The sequence below is a fragment of the Tympanuchus pallidicinctus genome, unplaced genomic scaffold (assembly GCF_026119805.1).
Source record: "Tympanuchus pallidicinctus isolate F22 unplaced genomic scaffold, pur_lepc_1.0 scaffold17, whole genome shotgun sequence".
Lineage (NCBI taxonomy): Eukaryota > Metazoa > Chordata > Aves > Galliformes > Phasianidae > Tympanuchus > Tympanuchus pallidicinctus.
The window spans coordinates 16674497-16698036 of NW_026294690.1; the positions used below are offsets into that span (position 1 = coordinate 16674497).

Below are 23540 nucleotides of genomic sequence, written 5' to 3' on the forward strand. Positions count from 1 at the left end.
ATGCTAGGAACTGGAATTCAGGCACGTCCACCTTCCCAAACCGAGGCATCCAGGAAGCAAACAAATACCAGAGAGCAATAACAGACCAGTCTCAAGCACCTGCAAAAACATTCCAAGCATTTCCTAAACTCACCCCCTAAAACACAGTACGTAAAGCCTTATGTAATATAGGCAAAGAGTATATAAGTAAAAATTCTATGTTTTATGAAATACGTACACACACACACAAGAACATACATTTCATATGCAATCTTGTCTTTTCTTTAAAAATACCTACAGTCTGGGATCGGAGGAGTTTGATGGAAGAATTCACCAATTTCAGCACAGAACTGAGCTCCAGGAGTTACTGCCTCAGGTACCCTTAATCTAAGTCTGTGATTATCACACTCAAAGTCACACGCAAGAAAATAATCCCCTGCAGGATAGAGCTCTGATATGAAAGGAAAGAGAAGCTCAAAGTCATGGCTGAATGGTTATATCTGAACACGTTTCAGTTCTTTCCTCCAGCTCCCCATTTCTTATTTGAGACCTAGGCAGCTTAATCTGCACTGATGTCAATGAAGTTTCACTGTAGAAGTTATTTAGTTTGAGACTTTCCTCTTGTATGGATAGAAAGAAAGTTCCTCAGTATTTGTATGCATTTTTGTGGTTGTTTGTTTTTTTAAAGAGACAGTATGAGGTATTACCTGAAAATTTGAATACAGCATTTAAGCCAAATTTCAGACCTGTGATAAAGACAGCAAATCCAAAATGAGATTCTAACAGGAAAAACACAAACTGCTGACAGGTAGAATGTCACCCACTGGAGAAAACACTGAGATGCTCAGTAGGTTACTGTGGCTGATTAGGGATATTGCACTGCATAACAGAACGAAACCATGGCACGGTTACTATTAAGACTGTAGAATATGGTATTTTATTACTATTATTTAAATAGAACACTCCCCCCTCCACTCCTCATTCCCTTTTTTGCCCCCTGCACGGCATTAATTTGGACACGTCCCTGCACAGCCAACTCAGCACCAGCAGACAGCACACAGACACCCTACCACAGAAAGCAGAGGGCAAGAAGGACAAAACAGCAGTGAAGCAGCAGCCAGTTACCTCACTTCTGCACAGTTCAGAGATCATAACTCAGATATCCCTGTTACTTACATCTCAAGAAAAGAAACTCATTCTGAACACAAGACCGCCATTCGAAACAAGCAGAATGCAAGAAATTAAATTTCAACAGAATGTTCTTCCATTAACACTAGGAGAGGAACTTCAGGGTCTATCCCAAGATTAATGCACAAAGACAGTAACCACATTTGGTCAGTGGCCAAGAAGAACAGTACTAAGTGCTAGACTGCAAACCATCTCTTTTATCCTTCTCAGGTAACAAGACTTCACTTCTACGTTAAAAAAAAGAGTTGAGAAAAGCAGTGTGTGAATTACTTAACAAAATCTCCTTAAATACCAGCACAAGGTTAATGCGATAAAGACTGCACTGGCTTTGCTGGGTAAGTTTGTCAGTTTTGGTTAAAAAAACACCTCCTGGAAGGAGCAGAGAGCTAAACAGAACGTACAGAGATAACATTCAGTGGTGATGAACTTAAGAACATGTGATGTACTGGAAGATCAATTTCCTGACTAAGGAACTAAATCCAACTTAGGAAACATCTGGCTGACAGAGGTTCCGAAAAACAAAGGAGGAGGAGAAGATGGGAGAGGGAGGTTAATTGCCTTGTAAAGCATTAAGAGTAATTGGATACAAAATGCCCTGGCAGGAAAACAAATCCATGGAAAGGTCAAAGAAAGAGATCAGGAATTTGAGAACTCCAAATTTAATTTTTCAGGTTCAGGAGTTCTATTTTATCTCAATTATAATCTTGTTCTGCAATCATTCATGGCTGCCCAAACAAGCCGGAAACGCAGTTACAAAATATCTATGCTCAAACAAAACTTGTTGCTTTTCTCACTAAAAACCTGGTATTTTTCCTCTGATTCTCAAACATTACTTTTTCTTCACAGAGAAGAAACATTCTTTTCCACAGCATCTAACAGGGACATAGCAACAGGTTCCTGCTGCCACAAGATGCTATTTTCCTCTGGCCCTCCAAGGTTCACTTTGTGTCTTAATGTACTTGGCACTGCTCTTGCTATTAATCGTGTACTGCAGAACAAGAGAAAGTGCCTTTCCAGAATGACCTCCAACTAAATTCATAACTCTTTAAGAACTAATAAATGCACTGAACTAGAAAGCTCAGCGCTTCCCCAGCAGGCAAGCTTCTTCACTCTCTTTCACAAGATTCACCACCACCTTTCATTTAAGGCACCGAGTGGAAATTGTTTGTATATATTTTAACAACACTTGTGCGTCAGAAAAATGCCTGTAGACAACAGAAATGGACAATTACACTAGAGATATGGCATACAGCTTAAAAAGCTATCCCCAGCGATACACAGCTTCTATCTGTGATGGAACTAGCATCACCCTGTGTCCAGAGCAAAGCCTTCTTGATAATTCCACATAACACTTCCCTACACCTCTAAGACCAGGAGGAAGCAGCCCTTAGCACCTTTCAAATCTTCCTACAGAAACCTGATGAGATCAGAGATCTTCACCACTGCATTTTTCTGTAGTCACTCTCATCAATAGGAAATACCTGATGTGAAGAGCATACACGTGTACTCAATATGTATCAGATGGGGTCTTCCCCTTACTCACAGAGACAAATTATCTTGAGTTGAATATGAATTCCAGATAGTCAAGTTCCCAGTGCATGGCATGAAAGATGCTGCAATTATTAAAAGTATTTGAGAAGCCTCTGCATCCTTCATTGCATACAATGTGAAAAAAGACTGGAACTCAGGCTAAAACAGGCTCCCAAGAAGAGATTATGGCTCTGATGAGGTATTATTAAAGCAAGAACATAAGGCATAAGCTGCCCTAAGAAAAGCCTTTGCAAAATTATTGGAAACCATGCCTACAATACTCATGTTTCCATAAGAACATAAGAAGCAATTTTAGTTCTTCAAAAGGATTCAGAAGCCTTTTTCTGACCAACAGGATCATTAAATTCAATTGATACAAAGGAATAAAGGAAGTTTTCCAGGCCTAGTACTAAGGCAAGCTCTCAGGACTTTTTTCATATTCTTATATTAATTGGATCTACATGCATTTAACAGCGGGGGAAGAAAACCCTAACAGAACTTTGGCAATTGATGATAAAGTATCACTGCAATTTTACTTCCAGGAATAACAGCTTTTAGACAGAAGCGTCCAGAGTTTTTAGAACAGAGCTGTTTGTACTCAGACTTAGTGGACAACTTGTTGAGTCTTCTGGAAAGAAAGAGTGAGCCAGAAGGGGATGTGGATCCTTATGAATCCGGAATCTGTATGAGATGCTAATTAAAACTGCAGGCAGCTAACTCTCTGCAGTGTTCAGCCCCAGACTGACACACTTCCTGAGAGTCAAATGGAAGTGGAAACTTTTCCCCTCAGGTGAATGAAGAAGGGAACCGAGGGCTAAGCAGCAGCTAAGCAGCTCCATCCGTCTGCAGCTGTTCTCAGGTTTATATTATATAAAGCAAATCAATTATCAAATCTGTGATTTGTCCATTACTTTTTTTTAAAAGTCTGAAATACAATAACCAATGAATAACTCATTTTTGGAACAAGTTTAGACAGAGTGCTCATACGTCTACCGGTGATTTCCATGCTAGAGGCCTACAAACAACTCTCATCTTGCTACAGTGGAAGAGGCATCAGGGAGCAGCAGCACTCCACTACCAGACCATGGCCAGGATACTGGAGGTGAGTTAAGGGGATGGAAGGACTCAGAACCCACACCTACTCTATGCTGAAGAACTGTGTCCATCTCAGAACGAAAGAGAAGCGGTGTATGTTTCAGGGTAAATCTCACCCAGTGTGTTTAGTGCCTTCCATACTGCTTTCCATCACTTTCTGCACGTTTTACTGATGCTTTTTTAAAATCACTACTATGCCAAAGGGAGCTTTCTGTTCTGTCAGGAAAACAGACAGGCATGAGCAGCTAATTATGCACGTTATCTAACCTATGGACTTGAGATGTTCAGATGCTCGAAAAGGAGATGACGTTATGCTAAAATCGCTTCAAGGCAGGAAACACGAGGTGGTGGAGTTTTGCTAAGCAGCTTAAGGTAGTAGCTTTGTATAAGGAGCTTATGCAACTTTCCCAACTCTGAAGTATGTTCAGTGATACCAAGTTTTCAAGTTACATCTGGGATGGTGCCTCCTGAGTACTGTTACTCTGCACTACAGAAAGAAGAAAGGGGAAAAAAAACATCTATGCATAGACCCACTAACACTTAGATCCAGCTCAGTAGAGGAGACAAGCGCTATATTTGTACTCCTTGATGTTTCCCTCTTACAAAATTGGTATGTGCACAATAAGCCCAGTTTCTTGGACAACAAATGAGATTGTTTTGCATTTTCAACACAGAGCCTAAGAAGCAACTGCTTTACAGTCATCTGGAAATGCTTGTAGAAAGAACACAGTTATAAATACTCCAAGTATTTTAGGCAAAGAATAGACTTCTGATAAACTCTGTGGTTTATTTTCAGATGAAAATCAGCCCACAGTGCATCCCAGCAAAAGATATCCTTGGGACAGGACAGGACAAGGTCAAAGCCAGCAGCGCTGAAGAACAGCTGTGCAGAAGGGCTTCCCATTGCCTGATGAAACACACAATGCAGCATCCAGGTGCCAGCAAACAAACCAGTTACATAATACCAAAGAACTTCTTATGAAACGAAGCGCCAAGCAAGAGCCACCACATTATTTTGTTCTCCAGAGAAGAGGGAAGGAATCACAGAATGGCCAGGGTTGGAAAGGACCTCAAGGACCATGAATCTCCAACCCCTGCCACATGCAGGGCCACTAGCCTCCACATTTCATACCAGCCCAGGCTGCCCAGCGCCCCATCCAACCTGGCCTTGAACACCTTCAGGGATGGACGGGGCATCCACAGCCTCTCTGGGCAGCTGTTCCAGCACCTCACCACTCTCTCTGTAAAGAATTTCCCCCCTGACATCCAAGTTTGTACTTGTTACCATCTAACAGCCACACAAAAAGAGCACAGTTAAGTACTGCACCTCTTCTGTTTGCATTTTAAGCCTACCAAGGAAAAAAGATTCTCAAGTAGACTAAACCACATCATTCAAAGCACTAGAAACACAGCTCTTCATCAGAACTATACAGATCTGTAGTTTCTCTGCTGCTGTACTGCTAAAGATGGTCAACTCGAGATTCAAAGACCAATAATTACAACAACTCTAATGAAGAACTGGAACATCTATAAGCAGATGAAGCTAAGATATGAAAGGAAAACTACTGCTTACACGTGACTACTTCAGTAATTGTACTCGAAACCACAAATCCTTGGCTAATTCTTTGAAAGGTGTCAGCACTTCTTCCCACTACAATTTCAACAAAACTCCGTAGAATAACAAAAACATGAGACAAGGAGCAGTAATGAGGAACACAGCAGACCTCAAACAGAGGGGTGGGGAGAAGCGGAAAAAGAAAATAATTAGCTTTCACGTTAGCTTTTGTCTCAGAAATGGCAAAATTAACTATTGCTTAGTCAACATTAGGAAGTAAGACACAACAGAAAGTGCCAGAGCAGGAGGCAGGCACTGCAGTGAGCAGCTGCTTCCTGCTACCTTGCCAGAAGGCCATCAGAGCGTGCTGTGCTGTCCTTAGGGCTGGTCAACATCCAACCTAAGGAAGGGTCATCTTCATCAAGAGCATGAAGTCATTTGGTCCACCTCATGCTTTTTCATTACTATTATCGTGGTACGAATAATAAAATCTTTAACGATCAAAGCAACAAAACAGGTATCTTCTCTGGTGGAAAATGCTCAGTGTACAAATAGAGGCTATTCATATGCCACTAATGATGTGCACACAAACCTAACGAGTACACAGAACATCTCTGTCCGATCAATAAATCTTTATTCAGGGGAGGTGCGTGCTGCTTAAAAATGTAAGCTTAAATGCCTGAGCCGATGCTATGGACTGCAGCTGGAGACCCCACACGAAGCACCACAAGCCTTACCAACCAGAGCTCTGCTTTCCCCAGCATTCAGCACTGTGAGGCTTCAGCCACACCAACACTTCTCCAACAGCAGAGCTGGCATCACCTGCGCCTGGCAATGAGCAGACACAGGGCTGATGCAGGTCAAATTCAAGGGTTATAGAATAAGTTACTTGATCCTTTCTTTGCCCTTAGCTGTTCTCCAGCTATTATCCAAAAGAAAAAAAGAAAAAAAAAAAACCACCATAGAAATCTGCTTTTCACCCCACAAAGCAATGACTGACATAAAAGAAACTTAAAAACCTATGTTTCCTGTATTGCTTGAGAGTGTTAAAAACTCTACAACTCAGCCTCAGCTCATGAATTCTGCAAATTTGTATCTAAAACTCTCATTTCTACTGTGACCTCTTCCCCATCTTCTTTTTTATATGAAAACATCTTCTGCAACCACCTGACCTCAGCAGCTTGCTTCAAAATTAACAGGAGAGGTAAAAATAAAAATAAAAATCCTAAAGATAAGATGTGAGAGCTAGAGACTGATGCATAAAACGTATAGCATATGGGTGATAAACGTAAAAGCCCTCTCTGTTAAAGTTGGTTTAGTTTGTCTGTTTCAAATCAGGTTACAAAACAGATAAAAAAAAACCAGATCAATTCACTTTCCTCAAGCAAAGAATCAAAGAAGCACTTTTCCATTTTAATGCTCTCAGGCTTTAACTCAAAAGGAAAAAAAATGAAAAAAATCCCAGGGGACGTTCAGCAGGGAGCCTCAGCATCCTGCCAGCACTGCCCCTCCACGGCAGGGAAGCCAGGTCATGGGATGTGTTTCAAGTGTTCTGCCCTAAGTGTTGTTCTACAGACCAAACAGTAAATATTCACCAAACCTACTGAGCCAACCTGCACATTTCCAACATTTTTGCATGTTTCAGTCCTCAACATTTAAAGAGACTTTAAGTATTTAGTTATTCTTTTAAGCGTGGCATTTGTTCATCAAGTCGCACCGTTTTCTCCCCATTTCCATATTCTGGTGCTCAGTCCCGCTCAGCAGTTACACTCAAGTTAATACACAGAAATCTCATTTTGAAATAGCAAATTCAATCCTGGTCATGCCCCAAACTTACAGCAGCAGGCAGTCATCCATTCCGTTCGACATCCAGCCCATCCAACAAGCACATCTGCCTGAAGAGAGGGACTGGAGCAATTTACAAATCACCTCCCTGAAGATCCCAAGCTATGTGACCCATTTAGAGGTTTTCAGTGATACAAATTAGAAAGATGCTGGCCACAGAAGAAAAAGGAAACAACAGCATTATTAAGCACAGATGGTACTGTGAATAGATTTTAGGAGAAATTCCATAAATTTTGACCTTTTATCTAACAGTTAATCCACCCATTAACCACCAAGGCAAGTATTTATGCTCATAAGTGGGGAACAGCCACAGGGGGGATCAAGGTAGAAATCCACCTTCTGGCTCAGCTGCTGATTCCCTTTCCACTGTTCTCAGTTGACCAACTTATCCCTAGCAGCCTTTAATGGAAAAGCACCACCCTTCCACTACATCTCCAAAGGACTGACTTCATACCTCCGCTGATTTGACTAACAGAACAGCTAAACAACTTTTGCTTCCATTAACGTTTGCAGCAGTATCGCTCAGCAGCATTTGCCAATGATGTCAGCCATTAAGCAGTAATCCAGTTCACAAGACACAGAGGCTGGAAAAGACACTTCGAAGAGAAAACCCAATATTTATATTCTCCTACCAGCCTGACCAGCATTCCCAGGGAAAGCTTCAATTCACCGCATCCTGCAGCTTCTGCTTCATTGGAAAGGCAGCTACACGAGAACACTTGGAAACCCCAAATAAATTACACCCATTACTCTGTAGGAGTTCTTATGCTAGCCAATTTGCATATTCACATGTAATCTCATAATAAAGAAGAGAGAAAAATTACAGAGTCTATCCTTTCAGTGTGGACTCTCCAAAGCAGATACTCATTTTCATACATTCATCTTCAGTCAAAAAACACACTCTCCATGTATTTAGTCAACACGAGCAAAAATTAGGACAGATGGAAAGGAAAGGGTTGGAGCCAGTTCTAATATATAACGAATGCCAGCTCCTGTACAAAAACATTAGGAGTTTTCCTAAAAAGCCAGATGTAGACCTGAACGGTCCAAAAGCCAGCAGCACTGCTCGAACCCAGCACTTAACAGGCATCTCTCAAAGGCAGCAAGGCTGCTCACTTGTTTTAACTCCAATCAATCAATGTTGAAATAAATTCCCCTATGATGCAGTACAAATTTTCAATGCAAAGCTTGCCTTTTAATAACTGTAAGGCACTCTATTCTCAAATTCCAAGGTTAAAGAGAACTTAACTGACATCGTTAACAATTGCACTGTATGGACCAGTGAAATGAACGAAGCTCAGATTCATGTGACAGAGACGCTGTTAGGGTTTAAGTTTCATACGCATTTCAGGGACAGACATTTACAACTCAGAATGGAAGCAGTGGCCCACCAACTATTCAGGTACACACCCCACTGTAGAAGAAAAACAAAATCAAAACCAACAGTACATCGTAACAAGAGAAGACCCATTCCAGCAATAACTCAGCTCTGCTCTTTACCTACAGACTCGGTTCCACATGAGCAGATATGTCTTGAGATGGGCACCTGGCTCCCAAGCTACGGGCCAGGGGTTCCTTCTGTTCTAGTGTTGAGGGACAAAGCCTGAAAGTGTGACAAAGCACAGCCTCCCTCCTGTCCTTATGCCCTTCGCCTGTCCTTCTCAGTTGGCAGCATCAGAAGAAATGAAGAGCACCAGCTGTTCCTCCAATGCATTTCTGGTTTCTCTGCAACAATCCTTTCCTTCGGCATTCCAAAGGACTACATTTCAAAGGAGAAGGGATAGAAAAGAGAGCATGGAGAGATTTAACAGCCACAGCATTCGTGGAACAAAGCCCTCAACACCATCACCTGGATGAATGGAAATAAACCACATCACACTGAACTTTCTAATGAACCTGTTCTAAGAAAGCCCAGTGTTCCACTAGGTAGGAAATAACAGAAAATGGTGTAATATGATTTAACTGCTTTACAGCAAGAGGAAATACGCTCACTGCAACCCTGAGATCCCACCTGCCTGCAGCAGGGCTGCCACGTGAGGCTGTGCCACGGGGCCCACGGATGGCCAGCATCCCTGGGAAGAAACACAAGCTCAGAACAAGTGCCAGCAAGAGCTGTGGAGAAGACAACACAGATCTCTGCAGTAACTGTGGCAATACTAGGGAAAAAATCCCACCTTCAAACCCTCACTGCTTTGATAACATGCAATAATTATCTGTATAATCATCATCCCACACTGCTCATACCATTACATTTATAAATCATGCTGTTTTAAAATAGTGTATCAATTGCAGCAATTATTTGAAACTATTTAAATATACCCTCTGGTCTTACTGTAAGAAATGTTACGAATGCAACAAAAAGTTGACTGCAGACAGAAAAATCAGCGGAATAACCTTAAAGATTATGTGTATTTTAACTCCAAATACTTTATAAAATGCTGATACGCAAAGAATTTCTCACACAGCATTTGCATAACTGAGAACAGCGCACAAAGTCCAGATTTGAAATTCTGAATTTAAAAAGAAAGGGTCTTCTGCTAGTCTTAATAACAGAAAGGAAAGGCTCTGGGTGCACACAGGAGAAAGAACATGCTAATAACTCTTGATCACTTTCAGCCTGTTTGCTAGGCTTCCATACACCTCTGTTTCTAAGTTTTAAGAGCAGATTTCAGAGCGGTGGTTATCCAGAAGCACATTCCAGGAGCACAGCACGCTCCCATGGAGGAGCTGCTGGTGGTCAGGCACTGACCTAGCAGAATCCCATGCTTTACAAATTACCCTAGTAAAAGATACATGCATGCACAGCCTTTTCTTTTTATTATCATTTACAATCTACATCAACACGTTTGGCTGACACGTTAAAGAACCGAGGATGCAGCACAGAGCTCTCCTACCATTCATTTGCACATTATGCTGACCTGCACTGTACTTAAAACAGAAAGTGACAAAAAAGTTACTATTTAATGAAGAAAACGGCTGTTGTAGTCAATACTGGTGGTTTTTAAATCACAAACTTTGGAAATAAAGACATTATTTTTCTGCATACAGGTTACACCATGGCACAGCCCCACTGCCCAGGCAGCACTGCTGCCCTGAAGCCCACACACAGCTCAGGCCCACCAGAGCTCACTGCCTGGCCAGCAGCTCTCTTCCATCAATATTCCAACCATTATTTCCATGATGCTCCCTAAGGTAACGGGTAGCAAAGACAAGACCCTGTTCCCTCAGGTATACATGCAGCCCATTTGACCAATCTGACTGAAAGGATCAATGTGGAAAAAGGTACCTTTAGCTATTTGCATAAACCTTACTTAAGCCAGGACGAAATTAAAATACTTGGTTAGATTCAATAATTATGGCTTCTGCGTGAATCACAGCAGTCTGATATCCCAGTTTTCACACGTAAAATATTTCCACAATAACATGCCATTAAAGCAGTTTCTTTCATCTCATGCCATACTGTGAATTCCAAGAGAAGCTGATTTTAACAAATGGACAGTCTTCAGAAGCAGAGATGCATGATTTTTCTGTAAATGAACTGTGAACATCAGTATGCTTGTAAGCTAAACTACATTTATCATTCACTGACCTGCTCTGGATTGGATTAGACTGGATTGCTCCTTATGTAGTCAAGCAGTGCAAAAGGCTGAAAATGATTGTTCTGACCTCAGCATGAGCGAGAGGGACACTGGCCATGCCTTACATTAAGTCAGGCTGTGGAAAAATAGTTGATTTTCCCCACCAATTTTTTCCAAATACAGGTCTATAGCTACAAATAGCTGTAATTTATTATATTTTAAATTTCATAAAAGACCTAAGTATGCTAAGCAACAGCGCTGCTTGGAACCGTCGAGTTGTACTGAACTGAAATACGCTCCCCAAACTGGAAACATGGCACGGACATTAGAGCAGAGCAAGAGGAAAAGAAACATCAGTCAGTACACTGAAGACAGGAATAGTTGTTTTTTAAATAAAAACTGTGCATTTCCCCTCAAGGAGATCCTCACACCTGCGCTCAGCCCATCACAACCGGCAGCAGTTCGCAGTGCAACCGCCTCATGGAGGAGCCTCCATTTTGTTCTTACTCTGCACCCCACAAATGCCCAATCAAGGAGCACTCCTCAGCAAAGCCTGCTCCTTCTCTTTCCCTTCTCTTGCTCAGAATTCCATTCGGACTTGTTTCCTTGGGGCTCACCATGTTGGTAGCTCCACCACTCGTCTTTTAAATGCTTTGTGCACCACATGAAGGCAAACGCTGCAAACAGAGCGTTTCCTACACGCAGCGTTTTCAAAATATTAAAATATATGCATGCTGTCTTCAAACACCATCCATTCTCACCAGATAAGTTTCTCCAGAGAGCACAAACAGGTTTCAGATGGGACGTGGGTCAGCACTGAGCACTCGAGCAGCAACAACCGCTGCGTCACTCAGCTGGAAACGCAGCAGCCCTGCCAGCTAATTATTCCTTACATTGATCCATTTATTTATTCTTTGAGAGACCATTACTTAAAAGTGATAGCTAGGAACAAAAAAACACATCAGTTATGCAAGATGAAAGCTCTCACCGATTTTGAAGAAGAATATTTTACTTTAATACATTAAAAAGTGCTTCTTCAAGAGTGTAAAATCAACAACTGTTCCAAATGAAGCCACTGTTACAAGCATCACGAGCTCAGTTTTAATCAACCAGCCATCCCCATTACTCCAAACCAGCACCTCTCTTTCTTCATGCAACCAAGAACAAGAATAAAAACCTGGCAGAACTTCTGAACTTCTGCCCCTCCACTCAGCCTTTTCTCTTTCTATGATGCAACACACTGAAATTCCACAGATAGCAAATTTTAATCGACTTGGGGATGGGCTGGCGGTTGGACTAGATGATCCCAGAGGTCCTTCTGACTGTTAATGATTCTATGACTGCAATCAAATACTTTTTCTCCTTCTGCTCGTTACCCAAACTCTGTCAGAACACCTGCTGCAAAGGCCATCCAACACCACCACCAGCTTGGGGCTGATTTTCATCTGTGTCAATGGACACGAGAGAGACATGGCTGCCTGAGCACCAAATCAGTACCTTTAAACAGGGATGTATCTCACTCCATGCAGTCCTGCAGCCTCTCTCTGATCCTTTCCCAAGTTAAGGCACATGACAAAGCATCGCCAATGATTCATTAAATTCCTCCTCCAATGCATTCTCCTACACCACATCCTATGAAATCTGGATACTCAATTCTGCATCAAGAAGTGGGGCTGTGACTCTGAACAGCTTCATTAAATCAAAGGTGAAGACGTTAGCATTAGAGAAGACTGCAGCTCTATCAAGTTCATGCTTCTGCATTTTAATTGTTTTTAATTGGCAAAATCAGTGACAGATCTGTCCCTGTTTTGGCTGCAAGAGGCTGCCTCTGACAGAAATTTAAGTAGTAGGTCTTCAAACAAGAGCTGGAAAAAGACTTCCTGCCACTGCAGATTACGGACAGCAGCAAAAGCACAACCATTCACATCATTAGTACTCAAGTGAGTCTTCTGCCCCTTCATTTCCAGGGGTTGAGCATGCTATGGAAACAACCCTGAAGAACAAGAAGAATACGTTTCTAAACTTCTTTAAACAAAAGTTGCTTTCAGAGTACCTTGACATTTAATCCATTTTGGCATCATCCATGTACAACGTGACTTTAAGCAATGCATTCACCACAACAGGCTCTTGAAGAAGTCATCCTGTACAGACACCTGTAATTTTAGTAGCACTCAGCTTGAACACATGCATGTTTGCATCTTATATCGTGCTGATTTCTAAGTATGAATCAAAAGATAACATATTTGTTATCAGAACATGACAGACCCAGATGCCAAAGTAAGCACCAAGGTTAAAAATTAAAATAGACCAAAAAAACAACCTCGACAGATGAACAGACAGCCCACTTATCCCAATTTCCATTAAAACTCATAATTAATTCATCCAAAGTCTTTCCCATACCCAAGAAGCACACTCAATGCAGTCATTCCTCAGCTCTGATGATTCCTCCCCTCTCTCAGTAGGCTTTCTGGCTCCTCACCGATAACAGCAACACACCACATTTCTCACTGGTTCAGAATAGTGGAAAACCATGTTTGTGGATGGCACCTAATGCATAATAACCAATTACACCGATACAAAACTATGGGCTTATGGCACTTGGAGAGTCAGTTTCTACCACAAAGAAAAAACAAAAAACAAACACCTAAAAATTCAAAACAAAGTGCGGGAGCTTCCCATGACAGCACTGCCACCAGAAGGTATGAAGCACAGCAAGTTCTGCTCCAAGAAAATAAATGTTCCACTTGCACAAATGCCTTGCAGCGTTATGTTTGGAGGACAAGCCCTTGCAGAAGCATTACAGGAGGCAGTCACAACGTACGTAGGTGCTGCTCACGCCTACAAGACTTGCTCTCCACCAACACCGAGGTGCTTTACGGACCCACAGCACCCAGGTGTGGATGTGCAGCCTTGGGACCGCACGGCCACCGCCGTTGTGGGTACAGAGCTGAGACACGGCGACCGTCCCACCTCAGCGCCCCAGCAGCACGCAGCGGCACGGCGCAGCTCCAGCCCAGCGCTCAGCTCAAGGAGCGCCGGTCTCCAGGCACAGGCGGCGGTGCCATCCTGCAGCCCTCAGCACCCAGAGCAGCGCTGCACCGCTGCTTGCTGCAACGCCCTCGGCTCAGCCCAGCTTGCTCGCAGCATAAGGCAGCGCTAGGACAGAGAACGCAGAGAAGCAGAAACCCTACAGAGCCCGCAGGTGACTGATGAGCAGGGGAGCTGTACGGGGCTCGCAGCACAACGCACCTTCAAGCCGCAGTCCTGACATCAGATCAGCAGCGCTCCGCTAAGAACCACACGCGTTTACTTGCACCATTTTCCCTTAAATCCTTTCACAAACGCCACAGTTCAACTCTGAAAGTCTCGTGCCAACTTACCAGGAATAACCCCGCAGAAGGCTTAGACGCTTACAGCCAGCCCAGCATTTCCACTCCTCGTTTCAATATTTTGTTCACAACTTCCCACAGGTTTAAAGCAGCAACGAGTGCATCTCTGGCCAAACCTAGCATGCAGCTTCAGCGAGTTCAAATTCCTCGCGCAAAAAGCATCAGTCAATAGTTTAAAGAGTTTGCTGCTCCCAGCCCCGTGATATTTTATTTCGTATCAAACAAACACCCTAAGATCGGTACGACACGCACACATCAGCAGCAATGCCATTAACACAGCAATCTTGATCAAGCAGCCCGCACCCGAGGCTGGCGCTGCCACGTTTCCCATTCGAAACGGGCTGTAGGCTCTCGAATTTGGGTTAATCAGAGCAGCAACAAGGTCACCCAGCGCCGCTCAGCACCCCGAACGCCACGAGCCGCCCGAGGAGCAGCGGGGCGGCGGGGAGCGGCACGGGGCGGCGGCGAGGAGCCGCGTGCTGCTGCTGCTGCTGCAGGGACGGGCGCGGAGCAAACCCGTGCAGCTCCTCCTGCGCCCGCTGGAAAAGTTCTGGGCAGAATTCAGCGGAACGGAGCGGCCCTCCGCGATGCGAAAGCAAAGCGGGGCTACCGGCTCGCACACCGACGCCAAATAGGAGAAGAAGCAGCGCGCGCTCTCGCTGAATTTCAGACGGTTACCTGCAAAAGCAAAGCCGGACAGCGCAGCCCTAAGGCAGAACCGCTCCGAACTTCGGGCGGCGCTCAGGAACAGCCGCACGCAGCGCCCCGAGGGCATCTCCGAAATAAAACGTGCGAGAACGCAGCGAGCCGCGCGGGAGGGGACGTACCGTGCTGGGAAGGGCGACCGCAGCCGGCGGGCAGCGAGAGATCCCGGGCACGCACCCAGCGCCCGCACCGCCGCTTCTCCTTTCCTCGTCCGTAAAGGCAGCGAAAAAACCCGGTGCCGAGAGAGGAACCGCCGCCGACAGCCGCACGACCGCGGCCGGGTCCCCACCGCCGGGCCGAGCGAACGAGGCGCCCCGCGGCCGCCGGACCGACTCTCTCGGACCGAGCCGCCCCGCCCGCAGTCCGAACGCGAAGCCGCGCACCCGCCGAGCGGCCCCGCCGTAATCCTGCGGCTCCCGCAGCGCCCGACGCTTCTTCTGGAGCGGGGAGCGCCGAGCTCCAGGCGCGGGGCGGGATCGGCGCGAGCTGCCCGCCCACACGCGCTGCCGCCGCCGTGCCCGGGGCCGCCAGGCGGGCAGAGCCCGGGGGAGCGGCGCTGAGGGAGGGGCGGCGCGTGCGGAGCTTCTGCAAAAACTTGGTGCGATGGCTGGGCTCCTTAGCTCGGACTCAAAGGTTCGCGTCGGCCTCCGTGCATGAGACGGGGAGACGTTTCGTTGAGCCTCGCGCCAGGTGATCGCGCTGTTAGAGCTGCGCAGCTGCAGCGAAGCTGAGCAGAACTCCTGTAAGCCCCTTACGACAGCCAGCAGTGCGTTTCCCAAAGCCGCGTTACCTTCCAGGATCCTCGCCGCGCAGGGCGATGCACGGTGCAGTGAAGCACACGCTGCCCCTCTTCCCCCTCAGCTCTATTTTGCGGAAGGTGCCAACTGCTGGCACGGCTTCTGGGATCCCGTGCACTGCGAGGACCCGAGGAGACCCGTCGTTACCTTCCCGTGAATGTCTGCGTCTGTAATTAAGGGCTGTCTGACACTGAAATGCAATCGCTTCTGTAATGAAATGTGGCACCGCTCTGAGAAAAGGATGTCAAAAAAAATAAATTATCTCTGAAAAACTACCAGACGTTTTTAATTGGCAGAGCGCAATCGCATAGGACTCATAGAGGTGATGGAGTAACTGTGATATAACGAGCTCCCACTCATGAGCTGAGCACTGAGACGCAGACTAACATGGTTCAGCTCAGCTTTGGCACAGAGCGGGAGCTCAGTCTGTTGCTACCAGTCAGGCAAGGGCCTAAAGCAGGGAATCCTATGTCTTAAAATCCACCCTTGGGCTTTTGCCTAGAATTGCCTTTTTTAAGCATTCTTACAGGACAAGGTTCAAGCTCTAGTTTTACAGCAGACCCCAGCACAGGTGGCACAACAGCAGCTATGAATGCCTCTGCAGCGCGTGGGTCCACAAGGAGCAAAGCCCAAAGTGCCGTGGGCAGCTCTGCACACCTGGCGTCCTCACATTCATTACACCTGGTTCTTCTGGGCATGCGAGAGCTGGCAGGGTCACAGCTCTACATCGTGGCTCTCAACTTGTTAGCATCAGCTGTGCCAGATCAGCACGGGGGTTTTTATGCCACTATTTTATGCTTGACCAACCATAGGAGAGAAAATGTTGAGAATGCATTTTGCAGTTTGCCTTCCCCAGTGCCCAGTGCCCTTGTCTGCCTCCCACCCAGTCCCACCTTTTGACTGCCACTGCCAACTAATACATTTTTCAGTTTCAGTAATTATTTAAATGAGGGACTTCAGTTCCCTATCACAGCTAGCAAGTTGCTCCATAGAAAAGATGCAAGTTTTCTAAAGTTTGCCAGGCAAGCACTTTATGAGATTGTGAGGTCAAAGTCCTGACCAACCTTTGGGAAGAGGAGTTAAGAAAATAGAGCACTCTTCCCCTCTCTTATTTTGTAATACTTAGAAATAGTCACTTGGCAAGTATTTTTTCCTGTATTATTCACTTCAGGAAACACTGCAAACTTGCTATATTACCATACACTTGTGAAGATAATCAATTTGCAGACAGAAGACTCTGGGGCTAAATGGCACATTTTCCACACACTACCTGACACCACGATGCCCTTCTGCCATCCAGATCTCCAGAATGCTTCTCTAATACACACGCTCAATAATAATTTAATTAAACGCCTCGTGTTGCTTCCAGCCTAATGATTTTTTTCATTCCCACCTGTCATTCAAACATCACTGACAGCACATCACAGGAATTACATGAGAAGGACAGCAATGCTTCTGCTGTAGCGTTGTCTAATTAATGCTTCTTAAGGATTAACATGAGAAAAAAAAAGAGGAAACTAATTTATGAGCGTGGCATGGGTATAAGCAGATAAATGAATATGATATTTAAGTAAATCAGCTAAAAAACTTGCCAGTTAATAATTAATAATCTGGTTGGGAGACTCAAATTAACCACCTCCATCCTGATATCAGCTGGCACAAATGACAGCTATCAGAGCACCTGCTCTGCTGATTGCAGCCCTGACACAGCTCTGCCAACTGCCATAGTTGCTATGTCTGCTTTCAAGTCATGCTTTCCACCTGCGTTTTCAACCCATGCATTGCCTATAGAACTGCTTTCTGCTGTTGCCTGCTATGTGCTGTGACAGCCCTTGTTTTTTCCAGGTTTTTAGATGGAATTTAGCCACCAGTAACAAGTAGGCTCAGATCCACCACAATTTCCTCCAGGGAAGAAATCAATCATAGCTTGTCTCCTAGACACCTTCAATTGCAAAATCTCTCCTGTCCACTGGCAAAAATACCAACTAAGTCACCTCAAGCTTAAACCAAATTGCTCTGCAAAAGGCTTGAAGGGTCACATGGATACATAGCCAGCAGGCTGTTGCTCTGCCATCACCACTGGACAGGAATCACCACTGAGCTGTTTCTTTGGAAGCAGACTGATCAGTTCCTTGAATCTGAATTGGCCACCAGGCAATAGAATTTTAAAAATTAGATAAGCAGTTGTAAACACAGTTTTCCATCTTTCTGGGTATAAGGGTTTTTATAGACTCCATTTTCCAATCACACTTTCAGGCACAGTATTGTCAATGACCAAAATATACAGACAAAATATATGATGCTTTGGGTGCAGTTGAAGGTATATAACAACCTACTTTCTCCAGCACTATTCACAAAACCTCACATTTAAAAATGTCTAACACATAGCCAATCATTCTCATTTTTAATAAGTGTTTCTCTTTCTGAGCCAACATTGATGCCACTTCCCCAAGGTCTTGCTCTGCAGGGACAATAATACGTTTTGCATTTCTTCAAGGCCAACATCAGATGCAGTAGCTAGGAGGCATTTTGGATCTGTATGTCACAAGATAATCCACAGTCTCCTTGAGCCCAGCACTCCCTGCTGTGGCTGTGCCAGGCCATCAGCTGCATGCCCTCCCATCCTTGCTCCACAGTCACTGACAGCAGTGCTGGTCATACTCCCCACACCAATGGCCATCTGCATTTTACCACTGTTTCGTATAACTCTGCTCTCCACAGGTCTAGGAGGAGTATTTTTAGTAGCAACAGTCTAGCCCAATTTCAGTGGAGTCAATGGTAACACTTACTTTGGCATCAAATGCAATTGATTGAATCACCAGTATCTTAAAAATTTCATTTCCTTGTCTCCATGAGCTCCTGTTGGTGCTAATAAACAGAGAGTGCAAATGGTGTTTGGAGCAGCAGGGGGAAGGATGGGGAGGGGGAGGCTAATGAGAGGCCCTGTCTGTATTAAGGAAATTAATTATGTGACTGGATTAAATGGCAGCACTGAAAACCTCGCTTTGCCCTGACACCAGCTGTATGCATTAAAGGTTTATGCTGGTGATAACCACAGAGGTGTTGCTGTATGGATGCGAATTTCCTTAATGCAGCCCGAACCCAGATCAGACCACAGTGACTAATACGAAACTGATAAAAGAAAGTGAGTTATGTGTTGTCATACCAGAGAGCACGATACAGAAAGAAAATGATAATAGGAAGGTTAAGTGCCCAGTGAGTGCAAAGTGATATACAATATCTTGAAATCACAGAGAGAGAAAATTAAAATGGTGAAATGATTTTACATACTGGTAGATGGGGGCATAAAAGTAATCTGTGAATTATGGGAAAGAGGACAGGGTGAGAGCACGGTATTTGCAGACGTACAGGCATTTTCCTGGTACAAATGAATGACTGAAATGCCAATAAACAGGTAATTTAGTTTTGTTTTTGTTGCAGATTTGTGTCATTGAAATATTTGTTTATTAATAGAAGCTCATTTTAATAACATTACAATAATCTGAACATCTGCAACTACTAGGCATTAAAGTAGAATTACTTCCCTATATATCAAGTTATTCTCACAGTACTTCCGCCTGATTTTGTTATCTGTATTAAAATGCGAAGGATCTGTTCTTATCATTATATATTAACTGGCAACCTTGAGTTGGAATGCTAAGCAGAAGCAAACCTGATGCCTGGAGGCCTGACTAGCAAACTCAGTGGAAGACAAAGACGTTTTAAGGCTGTCCTGAAAGCTAAGTGACAGACTGGTAGCTTTCCTAATCAAATAGAATTAAATGCAAAGTTATATTCCCACAACCCTGCCATTCTTTGTTCAAACAAAGTGTCTCACACACTGTTCAGCAGTTTGCTAAATATAGAATGCTTTCTAAATCTGATGCTTTAATATTACCAAGAATGCAGTGGAGAAGTGGGGTATTTGTTCACCACAACTCAAGGAGCTCTCCTGGCATGAGGACTCTAACAGAATGGGAAACCACTCCAATCTCATGCTGGGAGTTGAACACCCAGTGCTTAAATGCATCCAAAGCACCACTCTGAGTTTACTGTTAAGAGCTAGAAGACAGAAACCAAAGCATAGACAGCCATTGCCAGTAAAGATGTGGTTAGTAAATTTTTGAGCAGTGAAGAAATACTCCTTAAAAGCATTCTGAAATGTGATCATGCTGGAGGAGTGGAGGAAACAGTCGGCTACTCCTCCTTCCCTTCTTAGCGTGAATGATTTTTCATTATGCTCAACAGAAGTTACAAGAATACATATTTTCATTTCTGTAACACACGGTATTTATTTCCAAAAGCAGTGCTGAGTTTTAGTCACCTCCAGAGCTTTCAGTTCTAGCTGGGAAATTCAAGGCAGTCATCACAACACCCAAACCCAGGAATTATCTTCATCATATCACCCATCAGCTGCTTATGTAGCATCCTCTGTGCAAGCACGGAGCTGTGCTCCAGCACTGTAGTTCTGTATGTAGGTCTTGAAAATCACCTGACTCTTCTAATTTCAACATGATGAAGTAGGTTTGGGTTTTAGCATCATGCAATCTCATTCATGAGTTTACTCAGGCATTCCAAGATAATGCCTGAAGAAAAGTAAGAGTAAGTGCACTTAATGTTAAACTTTGTCAGCAGGATCAAGAGCAGGCAGAGAAAACCATGAACGTAAATAATGCCAACCTATGAAAAAAAAAAACAAAAGGAAAAACAGCATACCTGCATAGTAAGCTAGATGGAAAGCGTCCCAAGAACTTGAGTTCAGTGAAATATTTCAGCCAGTATTTACCTCTGTCTCTGTGAAAACGTATGCTTTCGTTCCTGTCTTGCTTAAGAATGCTTTCCTAAATCAAGCACTAATAATTTTGAGATCTATAAATACCCTGATGGGAAGACTCTGCATCTGTAATGAATACAAATGGCTCCATGCAAGTGTGCTTTGAACAGAAACAATAAGGAAAGCAGTATTATAAATGACCTCCAACCAAAATGTCATTGGATCTCAACATGAGGGCAGTTGCAGACTTTTACATACTGAAACCAATTGTAAAAGAACCTCAGAAAATTCTAAAATAAAAAGGAAGATCCTGAGGACATTCATGTGCTCATCTTGTTGTCCAGCACAAATGAGTTGCAGAACTTCTATTGGAAATAAAGAATGCATTGCCATCCAACTCCAAATACAGAATCAGAGATTTTAATTAGCATTTGTGCATACCTGTTCTAAAATTATCAACGTTTTTCATATATGTAATGCATGCAGCTGCAGCGTCCAACAAATACAGTTTCTAATTCAGATTATATTTAATCACCCGAAGCATTCAGCTGTGTTTGCACTGTGTCCCTGCGCTGATAAAACGCATTCAAGGAGGGTAGAGGTCCCACACAGCTGTTTCTCCTTGTTTTCAATTGGAAAGTCATTGTAGTTCTGCCTTGTAGAGGCACCCATGTGAAGACTGAGAGGGATCTGGAGGTGTTGGAACACACGCTTATTAAGCAAGTGATTGCTAACTCTAAGTTACTCTGCTGCTCAGTTCAGTTACAGAGTATTGCGAGAGGAACTGCAGGCACGAGGAAAGCTGCTCCTCAGCTGCAGCACTTCAGCAAAAGTCAGCAACAAGACAAAGAAATCAGTTTTAAATACTGCACGTAGATATCTTCAAAAATGTATAGACACTGGGCAGAAAGGAGAAGGAAGTCACAGTTGTGTCTGAATGTTGTTAAACTTTGTCCTACTGTTAATTCATTGTTCCTTTATGATTCAAGGAAGCCACTAATCTATCAAATGGGGGATTTTTTAAAGCCTTTCCAGAAATAAGCACTGGGCCAAGCCTATCATGAGATGTGCATACAAGGCACCCTATCATGAGATGTGCATACAAGGCACAGCTGTTCTTTTTGTCATTTTCAAGCCCATGGTTTTTCCTCCTTTCTCATTTCCATTCCATGAATGTCAGATAGAGCAATACAACCAAAAATTACCTCAAGAATTGATTTTCCAGTGCAGATGGGAGGTTTATTTTTTTGTTTGTTTGTTTAATAAAATTTGCCAAATTTTTATATGTAAAATTGGAATACACAAATCCCAAGCCTTCTAATTTTCAGTATCTACAAGCAGCTAATTTGTGTTTGATGATTTTACAGTAAGATTGTACTATAACCAAGGCACTGCTGTCTCTTTATCCTTCCTTCCCTTCATTGCATTGCCCCGAGCATTGCTTTCTGCCAGCAAACTACAGCAAGACCCAAACACTCTTGCAAGTCTGGAACACAACATTCTTTAAACCTTTAACCTCTTTTTGCTGTTAGCAGTTCCTGATAACGGAGAAAAACTCCCCTAAATGTTCGTTAATGGAAATAGATTTATATTTCTTTATTTATATTTTTTTAATTGCTTTCAGCACAACACACCGCGTGCGGAGCGCGTGTGATTTGAGCACTTGTGCCCTCTACTGGCAAAATAGAAATAAGGAAAAATGAGAAATCCCTTCTTCGCAGGGGGTATCAGAACAGAGCACCATAAACCCATTTCCTTTCATTGCTTTGGCTCTATTTACATTTGAAGACTACGTTATTCTCACTATGAAACATCAGCAGATTAATTTCTCACAGAATTTCAAGTTTTAAAAAAAAGACCACTTACACTGGTATGGCAATACAAAGTGGTTTTGCCATAGATGAAGATGATGGCACGGATGGCACACCAGTAAAGATAAGGATAAGCAATTTAATGAGACTTTTAAGGAGGTATGCAATCAGCCAGAGAGCAGGAGAACAAAACTGTATGACAAAGTCCTTTACAAAGTTCATAGAAACTTTGGAGCATTCAATCATTTGAAAGAAAGCCTGTAGGAGTTGATGCACAGTGTGCAATAGAACACAGAATTTCACACAGTGTAGGAGATTTGGGACCTTGCCCTCTGCTGAACGTTTCTATCCAATCCTTCACCTCCCATGAAAAAGAAAGCTCATAATTTGTCCTATCCCCACTATTCAAGTTACCAACCAGCAGTAGAGTTGAATAACGAAGGAACACAAACATACCCTTTGGTAAGGAATTGGCATACTGCAACTTCCCAGCGTGGGCAGGATTAGTCACGGATGCTAATTGAAATACTAATTGACATATTTATACCATCATATAAAATCCATTCAATACAGTGGCAACAACGTTCTTATCTAAAACAGCTGCAACATCCATGCAGAAAACAGCAATGGCCTGGAAGTCTGCTCCACAATTTTCTTTAAGCCTACTGGGAAAACACATCATTTTGGGTTCCTCATGTTTCTGCCTTTTGTAGCTACAGACTACAGATTAAATGGACATCAGACTACATCGATCAGAGAGGAGGGAAAATAATTACCTTCCAGAAAACATAATAATCAGTAGATGAAGAGGCCAGCATAATCTTGCCCCTTGTTTTGGCTCCAACATTGTCCCTCTGAAGTAGAAAGGGAGTTTAGTTACCAGCAGAAGCAAAATCATCAATCACAGAATTAAGTTCTAATGCACCCTGTAACTGGCTTTATTTGTAAATAACTGAATCTGGAAATGAGGTAGGGACAAATAACATGGGGTTTTGGGAATCTTGGTCCACTATTAAGTGCTCTGTTGCCAGAGAAATCTGTGCCACCAAAATGAGCTGTAATCATACACAGAAGCAGAGGCTCTCGTGCTTACAGTGTAGTTCTCTCTGCTGACTTGTCTGCAGAGAATTGTGTTATAATAGAAGTAAATACAACCATGTCAGACATGAGTATTGCATTGAATTGCTATGCATTCCAAATGGATTTAGCTTTATTACTGTTCTGGACAAAGAAAAAATCCCATAGTTTTCCAGGCTAAAGACTATTTAAAATCTACTATAAATCTTTGTTGAAT

The 23540-nt window shown here is 43.4% G+C and overlaps 2 protein-coding genes across 3 annotated transcripts in view; both read right to left on the minus strand.

Moving 5' to 3' along the window:
- Nucleotides 1-23540, minus strand: part of SHQ1 (SHQ1, H/ACA ribonucleoprotein assembly factor) — a 1172872-nt gene that overhangs the window by 505989 nt on the left and 643343 nt on the right. The window lies entirely within an intron of this gene.
- Nucleotides 1-23540, minus strand: part of LOC128078621 (contactin-3-like) — a 122864-nt gene that overhangs the window by 75439 nt on the left and 23885 nt on the right. Inside the window, exon 1 of one of the 2 annotated variants that reach the window (XM_052679012.1) lies at nt 14987-15288. The exons of the other annotated variant lie outside the window; for it this stretch is intronic. The gene's annotated coding sequence lies outside the window, so the exon portion shown is untranslated. Of the gene's footprint in view, nt 1-14986; nt 15289-23540 lie in introns of those variants that run through there. 2 annotated transcript variants of the gene reach the window in all.